This window comes from Malaya genurostris, chromosome 3 (assembly GCF_030247185.1).
Source record: "Malaya genurostris strain Urasoe2022 chromosome 3, Malgen_1.1, whole genome shotgun sequence".
Lineage (NCBI taxonomy): Eukaryota > Metazoa > Arthropoda > Insecta > Diptera > Culicidae > Malaya > Malaya genurostris.
Genome location: NC_080572.1, coordinates 294,826,223 through 294,850,976, shown reverse-complemented (window position 1 = coordinate 294,850,976; position 24,754 = coordinate 294,826,223). Strand labels below are relative to the sequence as shown.

At 37.0% G+C, this 24,754-nt stretch overlaps 1 protein-coding gene across 3 annotated transcripts in view; it reads left to right on the top strand.

The window, feature by feature from the left end:
- Positions 1 to 24,754, top strand: part of LOC131438776 (RNA-binding protein Musashi homolog Rbp6) — a 1,824,137-nt gene that overhangs the window by 864,435 nt on the left and 934,948 nt on the right. The window lies entirely within an intron of this gene.

The window sequence follows — 24,754 nt, the reverse complement described above, 5'->3', positions numbered from 1 at the left end:
CTGTCCTGTCCTGTCCTGTCCTGTCCTGTCCTGTCCTGTCCTGTCCTGTCCTGTCCTGTCCTGTCCTGTCCTGTCCTGTCCTGTCCTGTCCTGTCCTGTCCTGTCCTGTCCTGTCCTGTCCTGTCCTGTCCTGTCCTGTCCTGTCCTGTCCTGTCCTGTCCTGTCCTGTCCTGTCCTGTCCTGTCCTGTCCTGTCCTGTCCTGTCCTGTCCTGTCCTGTCCTGTCCTGTCCTGTCCTGTCCTGTCCTGTCCTGTCCTGTCCTGTCCTGTCCTGTCCTGTCCTGTCCTGTCCTGTCCTGTCCTGTCCTGTCCTGTCCTGTCCTGTCCTGTCCTGTCCTGTCCTGTCCTGTCCTGTCCTGTCCTGTCCTGTCCTGTCCTGTCCTGTCCTGTCCTGTCCTGTCCTGTCCTGTCCTGTCCTGTCCTGTCCTGTCCTGTCCTGTCCTGTCCTGTCCTGTCCTGTCCTGTCCTGTCCTGTCCTGTCCTGTCCTGTCCTGTCCTGTCCTGTCCTGTCCTGTCCTGTCCTGTCCTGTCCTGTCCTGTCCTGTCCTGTCCTGTCCTGTCCTGTCCTGTCCTGTCCTGTCCTGTCCTGTCCTGTCCTGTCCTGTCCTGTCCTGTCCTGTCCTGTCCTGTCCTGTCCTGTCCTGTCCTGTCCTGTCCTGTCCTGTCCTGTCCTGTCCTGTCCTGTCCTGTCCTGTCCTGTCCTGTCCTGTCCTGTCCTGTCCTGTCCTGTCCTGTCCTGTCCTGTCCTGTCCTGTCCTGTCCTGTCCTGTCCTGTCCTGTCCTGTCCTGTCCTGTCCTGTCCTGTCCTGTCCTGTCCTGTCCTGTCCTGTCCTGTCCTGTCCTGTCCTGTCCTGTCCTGTCCTGTCCTGTCCTGTCCTGTCCTGTCCTGTCCTGTCCTGTCCTGTCCTGTCCTGTCGGAATGTTTCTGGTGGACTTTCAAAAAGTTTTGCATTGAATTTAATGATCGCGTTCTGTTCCATCTTGGAATTTCAACGTCAGATGCAAAACTGTTTAGGGAGAACTGTAAAATCCTTGTTATTTGTCAATGAAATGTGTCACGTAAATAGAGAAAGGTTCAAGTTTTAAAATGCGCTTTCGAACACATAGATGGCACTATTATCTACTAAGATAAGCTGTTCATGAAACTAAAGAGCAATTATTTACCTTTAAATCAGTGTGATAAATACCGAAGAAGGGTCAAAATGATTTGGCATATGTAGTTTGTTCTAGGTTTCTCATCAAACGCCATATTGCATTTGCACCCGAGCACAAAATGGACATTATAATGAATTTAAGTAAGTTCGTGACATATTCAATCATGATCCGGTGGTTTTTTGGAATCTACGTAATTTTTTACATAAGATTAACGTGAGAGTTTTTTTTTAGTGCAAGTCACCCTTCATGTGTGATTTGTCAAAAATAGTGTTGCCAAAAAGATACCAGTGAAAAAATAAAGTGAAAACTTTTCAACAATGTTGAAAAAATAAAATTTTATACTATAAAGACTTTGATAGAGGGTTTCCTCTTCTATTTAAAGAAAAATGTATACTTTTTAATTACCCATTTTTGCTTCCATGGAATTTGTATTGTTTGTGAATGTTCTGTGGGTTATGAATATTGAGACATCCCGGAAAAACATTGCGCTTCGGTATTATTAATTAAATATTGATACTATACTTAAGTAGCGCAAACTTTTACGTTGGTTCAGCTTAAATTGCTAAGAACTAAATACAAAACATACAAAAGCACTCTCAAGCTCAAACTTTGAAACTGCCTCTTCGTTCCCGACTTTAAGCTAGCAACTATCTAATTCAATACTGTTATCATTATAAGCATGTTTGCAGTTTCCAGCATCATTATAAGCATGTTTGCAGTTTCCAGCATCAACTTCCAATAGAACTCTATTTCAACACAGATAGGTTCATTGGTCATCAGGTGGTTTCACGATACTCAACGATTGTTCAATAAATCAGTTCTCTGCTCTTCTTCTCTTTTTCGTATCACAAAACGTACAGGTGTTGTTGGTTCTCAGTCGTTTATCTGCTCGTTCAAACACACATGCAATCATCCAGCCCAGCATCCCAGACCGACCGACTGAGCCTGATAACTTGCCCTACATCAAACGGCACGCACTTCGCTGTATTCTGCTAAAACAAAAAAAAAAAGAAACGCAGATCCCGCTTACTTCCTAGTCGAACGAACAACGCACGTCATCGCAATCATCTCGACTGCAGCAGCAGTGAAGCAATTATTATTCATCTTTATTGCGGCACGTAGATTTAATAAAAACAATCACAATCGGTGGCCTAACCGCGCATCGGAGTATGGCAGAAGTCAAATAAATAATCATAAAAACATGGTGCCATCGTGCATTTTTTTTTCGTTTTCAGTCGTCGTCGTCGTTGGTGTCCTTTCTCTCATCGTGGAAGCAAGAGGGAATTAAAATATTGGGACACCACTTGGCGTTATTTATTAGGACGAACGCTCAGTTAGCTCGGTGCAGAGATTTTTTGTTTATTACGAGAGATGGTTGCAAAAAGAAAGGCATATCCTTTGTTGGTTTGTTTGTTGTACCATTCAGCTTAAAATCTAATTCAATAACCCAAAGTGCTGCTTTTTGAGCAACAAATCAGTCTAATTACTTTCAAATCAAACTATCGATCCGTGGCGAAACGATAAATCCTTCCAATCGGGCCCGGCAGAACTACATGCAACGTACCACCGGTGCATCGAGCAGTTGCTGCAGCTTGCAAACGGTGTCGGAAACGTTGCCTAAAAAGAGTACACCGAAGGTTATGTCGAAATCCGGCAATCTTGATCGCAAATCAATCAGAGGCACTGCCACATCAGATAAAGGTATGCGAATCCTCCTCCTCCTCCTCGGCGTCCGTCTGACCGGAGTTGTGCCAACTGGAATAAGAAACATACGTACCAGGGTTTCCGCCGTGCCGAACACCGAGGCACCTTTCGGACGGGTGTCGGTTTCAGCAAATGGCCCGGGCGGATGTAGTGAGCTTCAAAACGGTTCCTCCTTCTTCGTTCACTCAATCGAAGCTGGCAGAAGCTCGTTTTTCGCTGAACCGGGCGTGCAGGGCGTTGGGCAATATATCAAAAAGATTGTCGTGATTGATTTATGAACTGCTGCTGGCTTGTAGACAACAATAGTAACTATTACATCAGCTATTTTCATGTGTTTTCCGTCAATTATCGTTGGCTAGCATCTTTCGAAGACACTGTGTCTCTCGGGCAGGTGACAGTGAAATTCGTTGAATCGCTTCGCAATGGTGACTGACCTTCGATTCATACAACTGCCATGCATGACCACTTGGACTAGCATCGACGATATCTGTGACATCTTGTTTCCGGCGTCTGCCCTTCTAACATTCTGGAAGATCGTATCACCATTGTCGTGATCGTCACCGACATCAACATTATCGTTGGGTAGTAGTTGGGAAATGGTGGTCCACACCGGATGAAGCACTCGGTATCATTTTTTTCTCACACTCCTCTTCACATCCGCCGAACGAAGGAAATCGAAACCCGCTGAGCTCGAAGAATCGGTACCGAAATTTACAATTCATTGACTATCGATGTTCCGGTTTTACACTTTTGGACGCGCAGCTCTTGGATTCCTTTCAACCCCAATCCATTGTGCACCGTCAGCTTTCGGGCTCCGGCGTGGTCCACACTAGATCCGCTTCCGATTCCGATTCCGACTCTGAGAGAAAGACCAGCTGACTAGAAGCAGATAGTCAAAAATTGCAAATTTGTCGATAAAAAAAAACACTTTAAAAATTCAGAAAGCACACCGATTGCATTTTTCCAACGGACCGGTACAAACCGGAGGCCAGCGGTTCGATGCATGGAATTTTCTAACCAGATACATATAAAGGGTTCGTGTCGAGATGACGACTACCATTCGCAAATTCCAGGGACACTGGCAAGGATGAAACCAGGCAGCAGCACACGGAAGCAAGCTCGAAAAAGCCAAACTGAATCGATTGGCAATAATCGATTTAAAAAGTGATGGACGCTTGCATGGTCGGAAAGTGGAAAAGCTTCTGGCACCAGGTACGGAATCGATTAAAACAAAACCATCAGAACCGGTTGGAATGGGAATGGGGAAACCCTCTGGACCGGAAGTGAGATGAGTGGTGCACATAAACACTGACACTCACACAAACACACGCACACCTACACTAACAGCGAACTGTGGCCGTGGCCGGAAAGAGTTTTGTAAAATTTTTAGCTTCGGATATCAGTTTCTACTTTGACAGTTTAATTCAATTGTGCAGCTGTGTGATTGGTAGCATCAGGAGGCAGTAAAGGATAAGCTAAAGCTACGAGGTTGAAATCAATTAGGTGACTTACTGGATGAAACTGTTACCGTATATTTGTAGGGCATGTGGCACTGATTGATTGAAGCTCGATCGGGCTTAGGCGAATCGACGTGGAATTGCCGTTGCCGCTTTCATCAATGTCTAAAATTTCAGAACAGTAAGCGTAACAAATCATGCAAATTTTAATGAAAAAGGAAAATTTTAAAATGAATGGAATAATTGGAAAAAAACATGGAAAAAACATGGAAAAAATGGAAAACATGGAAAAAATGGAAAAAATGGAAAAAATGGAAAAAATGGAAAAAATGGAAAAAATGGAAAAAATGGAAAAAATGGAAAAAATGGAAAAAATGGAAAAAATGGAAAAAATGGAAAAAAATGGAAAAAATGGAAAAAAAATGGAAAAAATGGAAAAAATGGAAAAAATGGAAAAAATGGAAAAAATGGAAAAAATGGAAAAAATGGAAAAAATGGAAAAAATGAAAAAAAATGGAAAAAATTGAAAAAATTGAAAAAATTGAAAAAATTGAAAAAATTGAAAAAATTGAAAAAATTGAAAAAATTGAAAAAATTGAAAAAATTGAAAAAATTGAAAAAATTGAAAAAATTGAAAAAATTGAAAAAATTGAAAAAATTGAAAAAATTGAAAAAATTGAAAAAATTGAAAAAATTGAAAAAATTGAAAAAATTGAAAAAATTGAAAAAATTGAAAAAATTGAAAAAATTGAAAAAATTGAAAAAATTGAAAAAATTGAAAAAATTGAAAAAATTTAAAAAATTTAAAAAAATGAAAAAAATGGAAAAAATTGAAAAAATTGAAAAAATTGAAAAAATTGAAAAAATTGAAAAAATTGAAAAAATTGAAAAAATTGAAAAAATTGAAAAAATTGAAAAAATTGAAAAAATTGAAAAAATTGAAAAAATTGAAAAAATTGAAAAAATTGAAAAAATTGAAAAAATTGAAAAAATTGAAAAAATTGAAAAAATTGAAAAAATTGAAAAAATTGAAAAAATTGAAAAAATTGAAAAAATTGAAAAAATTGAAAAAATTGAAAAAATTGAAAAAATTGAAAAAATTGAAAAAATTGAAAAAATTGAAAAAATTGAAAAAATTGAAAAAATTGAAAAAATTGAAAAAATTGAAAAAATTGAAAAAATTGAAAAAATTGAAAAAATTGAAAAAATTGAAAAAATTGAAAAAATTGAAAAAATTGAAAAAATTGAAAAAATTGAAAAAATTGAAAAAATTGAAAAAATTGAAAAAATTGAAAAAATTGAAAAAATTGAAAAAATTGAAAAAATTGAAAAAATTGAAAAAATTGAAAAAATTGAAAAAATTGAAAAAATTGAAAAAATTGAAAAAATTGAAAAAATTGAAAAAATTGAAAAAATTGAAAAAATTGAAAAAATTGAAAAAATTGAAAAAATTGAAAAAATTGAAAAAATTGAAAAAATTGAAAAAATTGAATAAATTGAAAAATTTTAAAAAATTTAAAAAATTGAAAAAATTGAAAAAATTTAAAAAATTTAAAAAATTGAAAAAATTGAAAAAATTGAAAAAATTGAAAAAATTGAAAAAGTTGAAAAAAATGAAAAAAAATTGAAAAAATTGAAAAAATTGAAAAAATTGAAAAAATTGAAAAAATTGAAAAAATTGAAAAAATTGAAAAAATTGAAAAAATTGAAAAAATTGAAAAAATTGAAAAAATTGAAAAAATTGAAAAAATTGAAAAAATTGAAAAAATTGAAAAAATTGAAAAAATTGAAAAAATTGAAAAAATTGAAAAAATTGAAAAAAATTGAAAAAAATTGAAAAAACTGAAAAAATTTAAAAAATTGAAAAAATTGAAAAAATTGAAAAAATTGAAAAAATTGAAAAAATTGAAAAAATTGAAAAAATTGAAAAAATTGAAAAAAATTGAAAAAATTGAAAAAATTGAAAAAATTGAAAAAATTGAAAAAATTGAAAAAATTGAAAAAATTGAAAAAATTGAAAAAATTGAAAAAATTGAAAAAATTGAAAAAATTGAAAAAATTGAAAAAATTGAAAAAATTGAAAAAATTGAAAAAATTGAAAAAATTGAAAAAATTGAAAAAATTGAAAAAATTGAAAAAATTGAAAAAATTGAAAAAATTGAAAAAATTGAAAAAAATGAAAAAATTGAAAAAATTGAAAAAATTGAAAAAATTGAAAAAATTGAAAAAATTGAAAAAATTGAAAAAATTGAAAAAATTGAAAAAATTGAGAAAATTGAAAAAATTGAAAAAATTGAAAAAATTGAAAAAATCGAAAAAATTGAAAAAATTGAAAAAAATGAAAAAAAAAATTAAAAATTTAAAAAAATTGAAAAAATTGAAAAAATTGAAAAAATTGAAAAAAATTTAAAAATTGAAAAAAATGAAAATAAATGAAAAATTGAAAAAAAAAAATGAAAAAATTGAAAAAATTGAAAAAATTGAATAAATGAAAAAAATGGAGAAAATATAAAAAAATAGAAAAAAATAGAAAAAAATAGAAAAAATGGAAAAATGAAAACAGAAAGAAACACAAACAATCAGTAAGAAACAGAAAGAAACACAAATAATCAGAAAGAAACAGAAAGAAACAGAAAGAAACAGAAAGAAACAGAAAGAAACAGAAAGAAACAGAAAGAAACAGAAAGAAACAGAAAGAAACAGAAAGAAACAGAAAGAAACAGAAAGAAACAGAAAGAGACAGAAAGAGACAGAAAGAGTCAGAAAGAGACAGAAAGACGGAAAGACAGCAAGACAGAAAGACAGAAAAGCAGAAAGACAGAAAGACAGAAAGACAGAAAGAACGAAAGACAGAAAGACGGAACGACGGAGAGACAGAAAGACGGAAGGACGGAAAGACGGAAAGACGGACAGACGGAAAGACGGAAAGACGGAAAGACTGAAAAACTAAAAAACAGAAAAGCAGAAAGACATGATCATCTTAATTATGTTACTTTTTGATATCATGAAAAATGATATCTTATAGCGTAAAAACAAAACGATGAGCAGAAACAATTTTCAAACTATTTGATCATCTGCTGGAGTGGGGTCGTTCTCCGTCCATGCAGGCAACCGACACACCAAACAAGTAACCCACTTTTACGCCTGTTTGCTCTACTTGGTGGAGGACGAGCTTCCTGCTACAAAGTGTCAAATACTTATGTCGATATATTAAATAAATTGCCTGATCTTTTATTTCGTTTTCCTATGTTGGTCCGGGAATTGCAAGTGACAGTAGCAACCAACAACAACAACAACATCAGCACCAAAACCGATACGACTCAATTCATTCTCGGCACTTCTCTCGGTCCCAAAGCGATGCCGATGAAGATAGTTGAATAGTTGGGAAAATTCTTGAAATTTATTGTGTTCTCACTCAAACACACATCAGCTTCTTTTCTTTGGTTCTCTGCTGTTTTTTTTTTTCTGAAAACACATCATTTTGCTTTGCAAGAATGATTCTTCATCCTTCAGACGGTGACCGTGGAAGAAATGGGAACTTCAATCTTGTGTAAGTCCTTCAACCCCTGCGCCTGCCACCTGCCGCCATTTCGGCCCCGAAACTCGTCGTTACATGGAATTGTTGATGTAAAACTTACCGACGATAGTTTACGAGTTGTTGAGCAATTTTTCCCGTCGGAAACTGGAGAATTCCTACCAAACCGACTTGGGCTGAAACAACGGTTCGAAAAGCATGAGCCTTTGAACAAATATTTCGAATTTATTTACACCTTCATCTCACTCTCTCTCACACACACACTCCCCACTTCTACTTCGACGACACACGATCCAGTCAGGGAGTGTGAATTTTTTGTTTACTTTACTACTGTAGCGTCTTACAGCCGAAATGGTGTTTTTTGGGGAAAAGCTTCGTCGCCGGCATCCGGATTGGAAGATCTTTGTTTGTTTGGTGTGTGTATGTGTGTGTGTATGTGAAGCTGAACGAACGTTGAATCGCGATAGGACGATTACAAGGATTAAAACGTGTGTTTAAGATTCTTCCTCTCGGAGGGAATGCCAAACATGCGGGAACTTTGGGCGCTCAGCAGTTGATTGATCTTGACGAGAAATGAACTTCAAATATGTGTGAAGCTTTTGCCGCCTGTTAGCTGGGAGAATGAGTAGACGGATAAAAATCTGTAAATTAAATAAAACGGTTCATTAAAGCAAAACGCCTTCACTGATTTGATCGTAAAACAACGTGCCGGCGGTGTCGGATTGCCGGGGAAAAAAAGGGGTGGATTTTCCGCTGTGTTTTTGTAGCATGAGGCAGATAAAAAGAAACGAGAAGAATGAATGAAAAAAAAACGAGTTCCAACGCATTAAAGAAGGAAGGAAGGTGGAGGGGGAGCAATGAAAAGTTTCGTGACGAGTTTTGTAAGCCATCGTGTCCTGATTTAACTATCTTCGAAAAGTTTTCAAATTGTGAGGCTGACTTATTGTTCAGTCTATGGGAGTTCTTTGAGTGTTCGGATGATAATCTCTCTTCCCTATTGATAGCATCTTCATCGAGAGAGATAGAGAGAGAGAAAAAAACAGACACAGGATAAAAATCCCATCATGACTAGCTAAATTCTGGCAATCATCTTCGCGTAATTCCCATAATTATCGTAGCTCATTTGTCATATACATAATTGAGTTCTAGTTCGCTCCTCATCCAGCCCTCTGAAGCTTGCCAGCATCCCGATGACGAGCAAGACAGATCGCATAACTTATTAAAATCTCATTACCAACAATAATCTGAATAATGTTGTTCCACTCAGTCTCATCGCGCACTGCAACAATCCGATTGGCTATGATGATCTCTCCATTGTTGGTTGGTTGGTTGGTTGTTTGGTTGGACGGTCGGGAAGAAGAACAAAAAAAAAACAACCCGCTCGAACTTTCCCGCAAAACTTTTACCGTCGATATCTCACCGAAATGAGAATAGTAATATAAATGCAATTAATCATACAGAAATAAATAAGCTGGCTTTGGTCGGTGTTTCTTCTATCTCGTTCGGATCCAGGCTGCTGTGGCCCTGTGATGTCCAGTCCAGTCCAGTCTAGTCTAGAGAAATGCCGAGTAACCGGGTGAGTCATCTAAAAGTGCCCCCGGATCATAATTTCACGGTAAAACATTTACGTCTCAATGCGCTACTTCTTTCTGCCGGTCGGTCGATCGAAGCCCCAAAACGAACGCTCAGCGCAACCAAGGACTGGGGAAAATTTGTCCGAATTCAATTCCGTCCATGTCAGTGTGCAGTTCGATTTCCCATCAGCCATAAGCATGTTACTTGTGCAAACTGTCTGTTATTGGGCAAATTATGTGCAGCCCCGACGGGAAACGAGGAACAACACAGACATTCCGGTTGATTCCGAGAGCCAGGTGACAAGTACAATGCTGCCATCACTAGGTCCCTGTCCTACTCATATTGGTGGCGGTTCGGTAGATTTTAATACATTCATGTACCAGCGGTTACACCGGCAGAAGCAACGCTCTCACTTCGTCATTGGCCATGTTTCGAAAGCCTACAGGCAGAGTACTCTCGGTACATTTGCTGTGGCACGTTTTTCCGATCTGGATGGACCGGTATCTACCCTAGCCCCTAGAATCAAGGGTTCCATGCGGAAACGCAGGAGTGTGGCAAACGACAAGATTTACCGTTGTCTACCGGTTGTGCCAGGCAGAAGTGGCACACACACCAACGCAGCAAAGAATGTTCGAGCGGTGACATGACAGAAGTGATTTTCGGAACACACATCGACCGGTTCCTCCGACGCACGATTCAAGCTGATTTCGATTTAAATCGGAGCTTACGGTACGGACATTGTTCAGCTTTCAAAGTATTGGGTTTCTAATTATTTTCATGCTGTTGATTTTTTCCGGTTGCACAAGTGACAATTTTGCATGTTTAATCGGTATTTGAATTGTCTTTCTCGAATTCAAATATTCTAATTCTAAACATCTTTTATGAATTCCTCATCTGGAAGAATGGGCAGAACTTGATCGACGATATCTCGAGTTGTGCTAAACGCAACAACGAAATTCTTTCACCATACCATCCAGGATATGACGAGTTTCAAAGGTAAACCATGGTCGAAGTTCGATGATTTCTTTTTGTGAGTTAGACAGGACTGGACGTCGTGATGAGAACCTTTTACCAACCGAATCATCAATAGACCTTGTGCGTGGTTTGAAGCCTCATCTGGATTCGATTCTGGAACGGAATTCTAAAACTGAATTTTTAAAAGTAAAAACTAAAACACTGGAACTGAATCCAAATTCTGGATTCAGGAACTAGAATTTTGGATTTTGAACTTAGTGGCTTAATTTAAGTTCGGAACTCGTATCCAGGATTCTGGAGCAAATTCAAGATTTGAATCCTAGATCTGGATTCTGGAACAAAACTTTATTTCTGAAATACAAACTAAAGTTTGAAACTGTTTTCTGCACCATGATTTAATTTTTGAATTCAGTTTCAGAATTTACTTCCTGAACTCAGTTTCAAAAATTTCTTCCTGAATTCAATTTCAGAATTCATTTCTAGAAATCAGATTCAGAATCCAGAACCTGCAGGCTGGAATTGAATTCGAACCTTGGGTTTCGGAATTCTATTTCAGAATTCAGTTCTAGAATCTGGATTCTTGAAATTAGTTCAGCTCCAGAGCTCTAGAGCTCAATTCATGGACTAAGTTCTTGATTCGGATTCCGAACTTGAATTTTACACCAGCACGGAGAACCATCATCCGATCATAAAATTGCGATATCGCAGTTTTTGATGTTTGCGATAGTCGATTTAACTATTTACTTTTTGATTCAACCAGAATGGTTTTTGATTTGCGTATATTTAAGTAGTTGAAAAATATGTGCTTCTGAATGCTGTCAAATGCAAGCAAAACAATGATCGCAATGGAAAATCAACCATTTTTTTAGTTGAAATCTGTTCGCGTCGCTTCAAAATGTCAAATGGTCAATGAAAACAACATCGATAGCTAAAGCTGATTGGAATCGTGTTTATCGAATAGCGGTGTTGTGATAAAGTTTACCTTGTTTAAGATGAAAAAGATTTGGTGACAAATTAGAAATTTTTGGAGTTACAAAAATCAAACACCCCTGAGAGATATTGAAATTTTTTCTGGCTACCTAGAGTTTAATCGATTCAAGGCTTCAGTCTTTTTCAAGGCTACAGTCTTTTTCAAGGCTACCTGAATCACTAACAGTCTTTTTAAAGACTAACAATTAGTCAGCCTTTCTCAAGGCTATACAAAGAGTGATATTTTAATATAATCAGTCGTTTTCAAGACTAAGAAAGCCTTTTTTAAGGTCAGTCATCCGTCTTTATACTACTACCACAAAATCAGTCTTTATCAAGACTTTTCCAAACTAGGAGTCTAATCGAAGACTAATTTAGCCTAGTTAATTTAATTTAAAATTTCATGCATTTCAAAAATGCCTGCGTCCAACCGGAATGGCAACAAGCCTTTGCCAAGGCTTCAGCCATGGAACCAAAAATTGTCATATGGATATACGGTGCTTGAATTGTGGTAAATCGCATTCGAAAGACGTTTGTCCAATGAATGAAACCACTGATAAATTTTCATGTTCAAATTGCGATGGAAATCATAAATCCAATTATTTGAAATGTACTGTCAGGAGAAAAATTTAAACGCTCGTTCGCTTAGACAACAAGTCAAATCAATGACCTTAAATTTACAGAACATACCTGAAAATAAAAAAAACCGTTACAAATGGCACGCCAAATTCTTCTAAGGCACTTAATTCTTTGAATTGAAAATAAAAAACAGGTGCGCCTGCCAATTCGTCTTCTAACGAGAACAATTTATCGGTAGATCGACCTCGTCATCATCTTCTTCTAATGTCAGTTATGCTAGTGTAACAGGTAGAAATCTACCACTTAATTCTTCTAATGTAAATAATCAAAACACAGGACCGCCTTGCAGTTCATCTTCTAACGAAAACACTTTATTAATAGGTAGATCGGATAATCATCTTCTTCTAATGGCAATAAATATTCCATGACATTATTTTAATGACCGTCGTTTTAAACGCAAATTGAGATTTTAATCACTCATTACCCTGTAATGTCGAAACTGCAAATCGCATCGAATTTCAATCTTAACGTGTGACAATCGATTGAACATTCCATGAGATGTCGAAGTAAGTTCCACTTTAGAGTTTTTCATAATTATTTATGGTACTTCCAGAGTCGGTATTCAGGAACTAGCATAACCCAAAATGATTCGTATGGCCATAAATTAATACGCCAAACAATTTACATCTTCTATATCGGTATGAAATTTAAAAACTCATCATCTGTAATTCCAAAATCGGATAAGATTCATCAATTTTGTATGGGACTTTAAGTGCTTTAATTTGAATGCATTTTAGCATTTTGTTTTTGAAGTTCGATTCGGATTTTTTTGAGAAAATGATTCAGCTTTGAGAAACGATTCGATACTGGAACCGGAATTCTAAAATCGGTGTAGCCGAAATCAGTTAAATTCACCTGAGGAGTGTGTAGACATCTTTAAGAAACTGTAGTGCGAATTTAAATTTGGGGGTTCATTCCGAATCCAAAAACGAATACCGCTTAAACTGAAATAAATTTATTTGGTAATCGATTATCCAAATCTGCAAATCCGATAAACCTGATTAATTTATGTGAAATGGACATTTTTATACTAATCACCCTGTATCTCCTAAACCAGAAGATAGATCTGACTAAAAGTAAGATGTTTTGTAGGATTTTAAGACCTCTCATTTGAATCATAGATGATTCTTAGATTTCATTTAAATCTTAGATCGGTTCAGCCATCTACGAGAAAAATGAATTGCATTATTTTAATTTCGTTTCACATATCATCGCGTGGTTCCGCAATCAGAAGTCAGATCCAAACGTAATTCAGGAACCTTGTTTGAGAGTGTACTACTTTTCATATGAATCTGAGTTCGTAGACAAATGTCAAATTGAAAAGTAATCCACGTTATCTGGTTCATCGATTTGACAGGTTTACTGGAATGGGTGGTGGAGTTGCCATTTTTGTCCAACGGCAAATTAAACATCGAATTATACCTTCTTTCAATACTAAAGTTATTGCAAGCTTGGGAATCGAAGTTGAAACCATTCATGGAATTTATTTCATCGCTGGAGCATATTTGCCATTCCAATGCACCGGCGAACAATTAAATTGCTTTAAAGGCGATTTGCAAAAACACAAGATATCGACCGAAATTTTTCGTAATAGGGGACTTAAATGCTAAGCATGTCCAGTGGAATTGTAGGCAAAATAACAGTAATGGTAAAATACTTCATAATCAACTCTCAGCTTGTTACTTCACAGTTCTTCATCCCAGTAATCTGACTTGTTTTTCTTCTTTGAAAAACCCGTCTACAATTGATCTGGTTCTAACAGATCAAAGTCACATTTGTAGTGAACCGATTACTCATGCTGATTTTGACTCAGATCATCTTCCTGTAACATTCAGACTTTCCAACAAAGCTATAATTAATCCAATTAGTTCTATACTCAACTATCATAGAACTAATTGGTTGGATTACAGATCTCACATTGAAAATCATGTGGATCATGAAACTATTTTAGAAAATTCGGCGGACATCGACACAGTAATTGACAATTTGAGTAATTTTATTATCGAAGCTAGAAATCTTTCAGTTCCCAAAGCTCAAACTAAATTAAATTCTCCTATCATCGATGACAATCTTCAACTGCTCATTCGGTTGAAGAATGTTCGTCGACGTCAATATCAACGTTCTCGTGATCCTGCTCTGAAAAACACAGTTAAGGATTTACAAAAAGAAATTAAACATAGATTTACTCTTGTGCGTAATGAAAATTTCGCTAAAGAAGTTGAACAAATTAAACCATATTCTAAACCTATCTGGAAACTTTCTAAGATTCTTAAGAATCCTCAGAAAAAAATTGCTGGTCTCAAGTAAGGAAATCAAATACAAAAAAGCTCAAAAACTTGCTCAGCATTTCGAGAGTGTCCACAATTTTAATTTAACGTTGTGAGGCCTATTGAAAATGAAGTCTCATTGAGATATGAGCATATTTCAACCCAAGTGTTATCACACGATGACATTATTGAGACGAATTTTGATGAAATTAAATCAATTATTAGAAAACTTAAAAACATGAAGGCTCCTGGTAATGATGGAATTTTTAATATTCTTATTAAAAATCTTCCCGATGTTGCCTTGAGACTCCTGGTTAAAATTTTCAACAAGTGTTTTTCATTAGTTTACTTCCCAAAAAGATGGAAAAATGCTAAAGTAATTCCAATCCTCAAACCTGATAAAAACCCAGCAGAAACATCAAGTTACTTTCTTCTATTAGTAAACTTTTTGAAAAAATTATCTTGTTGAGAATGATGTCTCATATAAATGAGAATTCAATTTTTTTTACCAGAGCAGTTTGGATTTCGTCATGAACATTCAACTACTCATCAACTTGTCAGAGTAACGAACATGATAGAAGCAAAAAAATCTTCTGGGTTATCCACTGGAGTTGCTCTTCCAGACATAGAAAAAGCATTCGACAGTGTTTGGCACAAAGGTTTAATAGCAAAAATGTCTGATTTCCAGTTTCCTATTTATTTGATCAAAATGATTCAAAATTATTTAACTGATCGTACTCTTCAGGTTAGTTATCAGAATTGTAAATCTGAATTGCTACCCGTACGAGCCGGTGTTCCACAGGGTTTCGAGCGTAGCTCCAATCTTGTATAATATTTTTACTTCTGATCTTCCAAATCCACACGTTGGTTGTCAGAAATCGCTATTCTATGACGACACAAGTCTGTTAGCCACAGGTATAAATCTAAGAGTGATCTGCAGTCGCCTACAAAGAAGTTTAAATATTTTCAGTGATTATCTGTCAAAATGGAAAATAAAACCAAATGCAGCTAAAACGCAATTAATTATCTTTCCTCATAAGCCAAGAGCTTTTTTTTCTTAAACCAAACAATCATCACATTCTCAAATTAAATGGCTTGGAATTGACTGATCAAGCTAAATACTTAGGTTTAACGTATGACAAAAAACTTACTTTCAAGGATCACATTGAAGGAATCCAGGCAAAGTGTAATACATATATTAAATGTTTATATCCTCTTATAAACAGAAATTCTAAGCTCTGTCTAAAAAATAAATTGTTAATTTTTTAAACAAATTTTCCGACCAGCCATGCTTTATGCAGTACCAATTTGGTCAAGTTGTTGTTCTGAAAATGATTTTGAAGCGTCCTCCCTCGTTTAGTACAAATGAGTTACACAGACTAACAAATATAGAACCATTAGATGTAATGTCACATAATATTATAAGCAAATTCCGACAAAAATCGATGCAATCTTCAATTGAATCGATTCGCTCTCTGTATTAGTTAGTAAGTTAGTATATAAGTTCCTTTTCCCCATTACACAATACAAGTAGGCTTAGAATTTTTCCTACACAAAAATCTCAGAATTGCGGAAGCAAATAATGCCCTCATGGTAATAATCAAATCATATATATATATATATATATATATATATATATATATATATATATATATATATATATATATATATATATATATATATATATATATATATATATATATATATATATATATATATATATATATATATATATATATATATATATATATATAAATCTTAAGAATTTAAATTTAACTCATATTTCAATAAATAGTTATTTTAAAAAAAAGGTTTTGCATACAATGAAAATCGTTCCCGGCTCATTTATATTCCATGGAAATTACTACAATATGGGTATTTTCGGAACGGGTTTGATGAGTAGCTGTTGGAAAACGATGTTTTAGGTGGTTCTGAATTCTAAGATGGCGACTTCCGGTTTATTGATATTTCTTGAATACCCTTACAATATGGGTATTATCGGAGCTGGTTCAGTGCATATTGCGTAGAAAATAATGTTTGAATATTACTGGATTGCTGATCGTATCCTATATAGTATTAGTATTAATGGGAAGAGTCGCATATAACAAACTATGTTGTGCCTCTAAAAATCACGTGATATACTGTGAGTCCAAGTGTTCCACTCTGTACTCCAGCTGCTTGTCAAAAGTTAGCCTGTGTGTGTCACAACCTGTGCAACTTCATGAAAACGGAAGTGTCAATAGTAACTTGATGAATATAAATTTTATTGTAATCCGTCCAATGTTTTATGTATTGTAAAATTATATTGGCTATATTTTGCAAATATTATTTAATTTAATTCTCAATTTATTGAGTGAATAAGGTTAAACCGGAAGTCGCCATCTTGGAATTCAGAACCATCTCAAGCATCATTTTCCGACATCTACTCATCAAACCCGTACGGAAAATACTCATATTGTAACGGTTTTCAAGGAATATCAATGAACAGGAAGTCGCCAACTTGGAAATTGATGCTGCTTAGAACATCCTTTTCCTGCAAATACTCATAATATTAGTTCCATAACTATCCAGTATATTATATATATCTAATAATACGTATACATAAGGAAAACTATTTTTACGTTGAAAATTCCAAATAACGTAAACTTTTTTTACTTCATAAGTCGATTTACGTAGTCTCGATTATTACGTAAATGGAGGTTTGGGTGTACCAGATATTGTTTTGTCGTTATTGTACAGTTATTTGAGTTCTTCGGGCATTTTGTTGCAGTATTCAGTGGTCTTTAGACTGACTCTTCTTGCCATTCGTTTGAGAGTGCCACCAATAGCATCACTGGAACAATATTTCACTTATGTACGATTTTAGATATTAAAAAGTGCATAGAAACGTGATAGTTTCGTTCGTATTCACGTTATCCAGTTATGTCTCGGACATTACTCACTCACTTTTTTCCAGAGTATTGAATTTTCACAACTTCTTCGTGGACACCATTTTAGAACAGCATGCAAAAATATCTTTTTAAAAAGTCGTGCAAAACAAATGCTCTATGATACTGAAAATGTTAGAAAAGTTTCATCCGAATCGGAAAATGGAAATTCTGATGACTACCATGCAATATTTCGAACCTTTTAGTACATTTTTTTTCAGTTCGTTTTCATTTGTTGGCCACTATCTCTGCATTAAACTGCTGGTTTCGTTTTCCGAAATGTGGATTTTACTCATTTGATTGTATTAAAAACATACGAGATGCTTCATGCCGAAAAAACTAAAAACTCGAATTCATCGGTTCGTGATGTGGACCGTCGTCTGGGGAACATTTGATTGGACAAACTTTTCCAAAATTGATCCCTGAACAGGAACGGAAACAAACGGGCCGTCGTCCACCCACAGCCAGCATACAGGCAAATGACAAAGTGTTTAATGAACAAATTGAATTGCCGCAGTACAACCGTTGCCCAATTGAATGTCCACCGTTTGGGCTCGGAACGGTGACAATAACGAACAGTGACCGGGGCGGTATCTGGCCGGGAAAGGGTCACTATCAATCGAATCATATTTGGCAGAGACCCCGCCCGAGGGGAAGATGAGATAATAACCATTAAATTAAATAGTGATGTCTGCTGGGAACATGAACTGGGCGTTTTGCCGTAGTGCAGTGTACTAACGAGAATCACTCGTGCGCTAGGATGGATGGGAAATTGTGCTGCAATGGACCAGCCTAGAAAATTAGTAGCTAGACCGAAGGGACCGAATACCGACAGTCTCGGCAATTGCACTGAGCGCATTTCAATATTTGACAGGAAATGACATTTTATTCAATAATTCAAAGCTCATTCCGGGCATCGATGCCCACTCCAAGACCGATTTTTGACCCCTCCGTTGCTGATGGCGGGGGAGTGGGGTCAGGGCAAAGTGACACAAATGGATTTGATGCTGATTGGTAATCGGTATTAATCCGGTTGCATTTTCCGTCGACTGAACCGCGTGGGATGCTGGACGGGGGGCTGGACGGTGGGGCAGAAAATGTCTCCGTTTCAAGTGTAGCAAATGAAACTCAAATAAAATGACACTCTGCTGAATCGAGCCCCATTTCGGTCTGGTGGTTTTAGCGGTTTTATGACCCTAACAAAAAGAAAATGAGAAAGAGCAAACGGTACCGAAGAGGGAAGCAAACGAAAAAAAAGAAAACCCGCTGCCTCGCACTTGAAGCTGGCGTTGGGATATCTAATCTGCATGTGTGCAGTTTTTACTTGCTCAACCTGAAAGAAAGGAAGTACTGTGATGGCGTTGGGCTAGGCCAAACCAGAAGATTGTATGGCCCGAGAGTAGGATAGAGTGCAACAACAACCAACAACTAGAGAAAGAAAAAAAAGCGTCAGCCCGGGAAGGGAATCCAGTTTGCAAAAGAGCAATTTGCATAAAATGCAAACCAAGCCCGTCGAAATTGCGGCAGCCGGGAGTTTGAAGATCTGCTCCGATCCGGCTGATGGCAGAGTGGAACTACGTGCGGTGTTACAATTTGGTAGATATTGCTCCCCTCCGCTCCGGCGGAATCCTTAGTTTTGATCCTTAGGTAAACCAGGACGGCGGCCGGGGTTTCGAATTTCAGGGACCTGGGCGCAAAACGGGTTCCAACCCTGCACAGCAGCGAGAGCGCAACAGAGAAATTGGTCACATCGCAACAGTGTTTTTCTTTACATTTTCGTGAAATTACATTTCAAGAAAAGAATAGATGCAGGTCTCTGCAGTATATGGAAGTGTGCTTTAAAAACTGCATCTAACCAAATGCGGAATGTTTCGGTGTGGGTGTTGGATGTGCTAGGGCGGGTAGAATTTCCCATCAACGTTGGCAACCAGTGACAATAAGAGACCGAGAACTGATGGTTTTGGGGGAAAATGGATTTTTTTATGCCAATGTCTTCCACACCGAGAGCTCGGTTTTGACTAGAAGACGAAAAGCAAAGCTATGAAGTGGAAATCTTCACACCCGGGTTATTTTAAAGTAATGGTATGGAAATAGTTTATCGGTTCAAAATTGTTGATCATGATTGTTTTTTGATTTTATCTTGTACGGAGTCGTGGTTTTCAGAACACTACTTCTCATATATTTTCACTTCGTTTTTTTTTTTTGAATATTCACTGCAATACAGTTTGACGTCTCTGATTGAAACTAATCATAAAAGATTCAATTTTTATCATCGTTAACCAAATGGTACCCAAAGTTGTTCGAATTATTTGGATTGAATTTTTAAAGCAATTTTCACTAGAGTGCCGCCCGGAAATCTCGTCGCAACACTGGAGTGTTGTTATTGCTAGAGCGGAAATTTCTTTGTGTTCACGCTAAATAGTTCTCCAAGGAGCAGTTGCAATCTGTGGTTCATGAGCCGTCCACCATCCACCATAATTTGACCGAGACAGTGCTCTTGCCACTGTCTCCTGTTGTAGGATTTTACTCTGAATGTCTTTCTTTTCCTCTTCATCTTTTATTTTTTTCATTTGAAGCAGGGAAAAGCCCACTAGAGTTAGTTTCTGCCAAACCTACTCTCCAGTAGGCATGAAGCCTCCTCATCTTTTGCATCAACCGATTACAATCATCCAATTGATACATTTCCTTAAATCTAGTGCTTCTATAGTAACTAAATCTAATGAGATAATAAGGAATGTATCGAAAAGTAGTTATTTTGACATCAGTTTTCGATATATTGTAGATAAATTACATTTTTTTTTGCATTTCACTGATTATATCGAAGAAAATCCTGTTTTCGCTCGCACTTTGGACTTGACATCCTTCATTAAACTCTGCACAGTTACTTTTGTGACTTTCCTGGTGGCAGCTGTCCAGTTTTTTTTTGAACTCCTGCATGTTTTGGGACACGGAACCTTCCTTCCGAAAGTGCCGCTTGACAATTGCCCAATACCTTTCAATTGGCCGAAGATCCGGGCAGTTCGGTGGGTTGATGTCCTTTTCCACGAATTGTACATTATTTTTTGACAACCACTGTAGAACGGAGTTGGCGTAGTGGGCTGAAGCCAAATCCGCCCAGAAGAGTGGAGGAGACTTATGCTTTCTGTACAGTGGCAGCATTCTCTTCTTCCAACATTCTTCCTCGTACACCTCGGCGTTAATTGTGCCCTTCGTGAAGAAAATCGACGACCGCAAACCACAGGTACAAATTGCTTGCCAGACCAACACCTTCTGCCCAAATTTTTCCATCGCCACCGTGGTGTCAGCGTCGTCCAGGTACACCGATTTCGTGTAATATTGCGGTCCGGGCAGCGCTCGAAAGTCTTCCTTGGCGTAGGTTTCGTCGTCGATCAGGATGCATCCGGCTTTATTCTGTAGAATCCGGTTATACAGTTTTCGCGCTCTTGTTTTGGCCTGAACTTGCTGTACCAGGGACTTTTTCGGCAGGATTTCTGTTTCTTATACGTTTTCAGTGAGTTCCGAACTTTGATCCGTTGAATCATCCCGATGCTGGTGTTGAACTGCTTGGCCAAATCCCGCGTCGACGCTGATGGGTTTTTCCTGATGTACTCAACCACTTTTAAGTCCCGGCCGGGCTGGCTAATAATAATAACTGTTTGAATGTTGCTAACTTCTTATCGATACACTTCTTAACATAAGAATGAAAGTCGAAAGAATTGAAACATTTGTTAAATATGTGGCACATGCTAGCAATGGGCTCGTTATATTCATAATTAGTTCAATCATACGGAATCCGAAGAAAAAAAAAGTACGAGTGTAATGTCAGAGACATAACTGGATGTCGTGAATACGAATAAAACTGACACGATTTTTTTGTCGTGAATACGACTTACTTTACTATGGGGCGTCTTTTCAAAATTTAACCTGTAAAAGAATGGGCAGAACTTTATCGCGAATATCTCTTGATGTTCTTAACCCAACAACCCATTTTTTTCTACAAGCTATCGGAAATATGATCAGGAATTTATGATTCGATTTTCAAAAGCGTGAGATAACCATAAATAACTGAAAAACAAAATTTTCTAAAACTTTTGTAAATAATGAGAACACTTCATCACGCTTGCTTGCCTTTTTCGCACTCGGACGATGGTTTTGAGGTAGTCAAGCACATATCAGTTCAGATTATCTGCCTTTTCCGTTCAAATCCAGTTCCAAAATTCAATGCCTCATCCAGGATTGAGTTCCAGAGCTCTGGAACTGAAACTGAATTTCGGAACATGATTCTAAGCCAGGATGGACCCGGAGGTTTCGGAAAGACGTTCTAGACATGGATTTTAATTGTGAAATAGAATTCCCAAGTTAAAACTGAGGTTTTGTTCAGAAGTCGGTTACAAAACTTCTCATCTGAATTTAGATTTTTGAACCACAGAACAAAATTACGACCGGAACACGGATCCAGAGTTCTGTAGTAATTCCAAAATTCAGCTCTCAAATGCATTCCGAAATCCAGGTTCATAATTCAGTTCCAGAATGCTGATTTAGAGTTTGGTTCCTAAGTTCAGTTCCACAATTCTAGAAATTTAACTGAATTCATGATTCTGAAGATTTTTTAACTTTATTCCGGAACAAGACCCTAGAACTGAGTTTTGGACCGGAATTCTACTGGAAACCAGCAACCAAATCCACATTTCAGTGTTCAGTCCCGAACCAGAATCCTTGTCTCGAATTCAGGTTTAGAACACAGGTTCAGTGAGCAGTTCTACAATCCATATCTAGAATTCAGTTCTAGAATTCTGTTTCAGAATTCAGTGCCCGAGTTTCAGAATTCGGTTCAAACATTCGGCTCCAAAATTCAGCTCCAGAATTTCGGGTCCAGAGTTATGATTCTTTAACATCGAAAAAACTGAATCAGTCATTTTATTCATATTCACATCACCCGGTTAGGCCTCTAACCCACACGCCTTTTTATTTTCGGCCCATGTGCATCCATATAGTGTTCGGGCAAGTGAAATTTCACTGGAAGTCAATCCGAAAAGGAATTTCATTCAATTGATTCTCCCGGAAAAATCTTGACGGTGTAGGTTCTATCCATTCAATGCTTTTTTGTTCGCTGTCTGAATAACAGCCATTTAAATTCAAACGACTTGTGACGGATGCAACAATTTACTCCAATTGCCTTCGTTTTCGGGCTTCAACCGTGAAGGGGTGGAAATTTCATTAGGTAACTGTCGGAAAAAGAAATCTTAAAAAAAAACGAACAAGTTTCGCTCATAAAAGTCTCACGGGGAAAAACATTTCACCTTAATGGCTCACCTTGGAAGACGTGGGCTCACCATAAAATTAATTTATGATCTGTAAAAATAATTGAAATAAACAAGAAAGGCGCGAAAGGGTTGCTCGCGGATTTGATGGTAGCCCGCGTCGGCCTTAATTGAGATTTCTTCGGAAAAGATTTCCTTGAATTGGTTAGCTTCCTGTTTTCTTAGCTCTCGATCCGATGAAATGGGCTCGCATATAATTGTCAGCAGGTTTGAAAATCTATCGAAATAGAAGATCAACGTGTTAGTTTTGCTGTTATTTATTCACATTTGTTTTCCACTTCAAATTGCTCCTGTATCTGGTGAAAACATTTTCACCTTAGCGCCGTAATGAATCATGCATAGATCTACCAAACAAACCCTCCCAATTCCCATTCCCCGTGGGCTCGTTCAAAACACAAACGGTAAATATTTTACCCTCAGAGTTGCCGAAAAATGGAGCTGCCAAACAATCTACATGGGACTTATTAAACAAATTGCATCCCCTGCCCCGGGGAGGCCCGGAAACGATCGGCAGACCAAAAACAAAAACAAAAAAAAACAAAATTCCAACCCTCCTAAAAAAGGGGTAAGCTCCAATCAAACCATCAAACGGCTTTCGTACGCTCCATTCCATTCAATAATTTAAAATCAATTCCATATGCAGGACAGACAGGGGAGAACAAAGTCACTCGGAGTCTAAGCACTTCCAAACTCGCTGCTGGCGGGTTTTTTTGCGATTGCGATTTTTCCCTTTATTCTCTTCTGAGAGCTTCTGAGGCCTTTCTTATAGCAGAAGAAAAAAAAACAAAAAGAAAATAATACTATCTTTCCCCCCACCCACCACCGCTAGCAAGGACGCGCGCCGCACCGGTTCCGCAGCAGGCAATGAAACACGAAAAGAGCAAATAACACAAGCATGAAATAGGCTTCCATTTCCATTTCAATTTCGCTCACTTGTTTTCACTTCTGAACCGTGTGAAGAATGGATCCGAGTTCTGAACCGAACCGGCACTCGGACCATCATCACACTTGCCAGGATTGAAGCTCGGCTCGGTGTCCTGGGGTAGAGCTGCCAGCAGTTCTTAAACGAAGACCCAAAGTTTTTAGCTTCTGTCTCAAGCAGCCAGGTACGTGTAGCATTTTTCACGTCTCTTTACATACATGACTGGAAAAGGGAAGAACTCCGTGAGACAGCCAGTCAACGTTGGGACAAATCAATGTACGGAAAGTATTCGGCAAACAACCGAACGTTGGAATTGACTCGTCGTACTATCGAATGGGACTGCGAACACGAACCCCATAACTGACGGTCGACAGTGCTTTAATATTTAAAAAAAAACGAGTGAATAAAAAATGAGTGCAACTTACAAGATTTTCAATTACGGCGAAATGTTCGGAACATTTGTTGGGCCGAGGGGGGAAAGGCGTCGAGCCTTGGTTGGGGGGTAGAGGACTCGTTGGGAGCACGGACTTCTGGGTTGGATAATGAATTTTGAAAACAGAATCGTTCGATTGGGTTGTCTGATTTTTTCGCAACTGCTTTGTCGGGAGTAATAGAAATGGGAAAGTTGAAAGATACTAGTTAGAAATTAGGGTATTGAGAGGGATTTCATGTACGATTGATTACTAATATGTTTAATTTTTTACCTTTTACCTTTTACCTTTTACCTTTTACCTTTTACCTTTTACCTTTTACCTTTTACCTTTTACCTTTTACCTTTTACCTTTTACCTTTTACCTTTTACCTTTTACCTTTTACCTTTTACCTTTTACCTTTTACCTTTTACCTTTTACCTTTTACCTTTTACCTTTTACCTTTTACCTTTTACCTTTTACCTTTTACCTTTTACCTTTTACCTTTTACCTTTTACCTTTTACCTTTTACCTTTTACCTTTTACCTTTTACCTTTTACCTTTTACCTTTTACCTTTTACCTTTTACCTTTTACCTTTTACCTTTTACCTTTTACCTTTTACTTTTTACCTTTTACCTTTTACCTTTTACCTTTTACCTTTTACCTTTTACCTTTTACCTTTTACCTTTTACCTTTTACCTTTTACCTTTTACCTTTTACCTTTTACCTTTTACCTTTTACCTTTTACCTTTTACCTTTTACCTTTTACCTTTTACCTTTTACCTTTTACCTTTTACCTTTTACCTTTTACCTTTTACCTTTTACCTTTTACCTTTTACCTTTTACCTTTTACCTTTTACCTTTTACCTTTTACCTTTTACCTTTTACCTTTTACCTT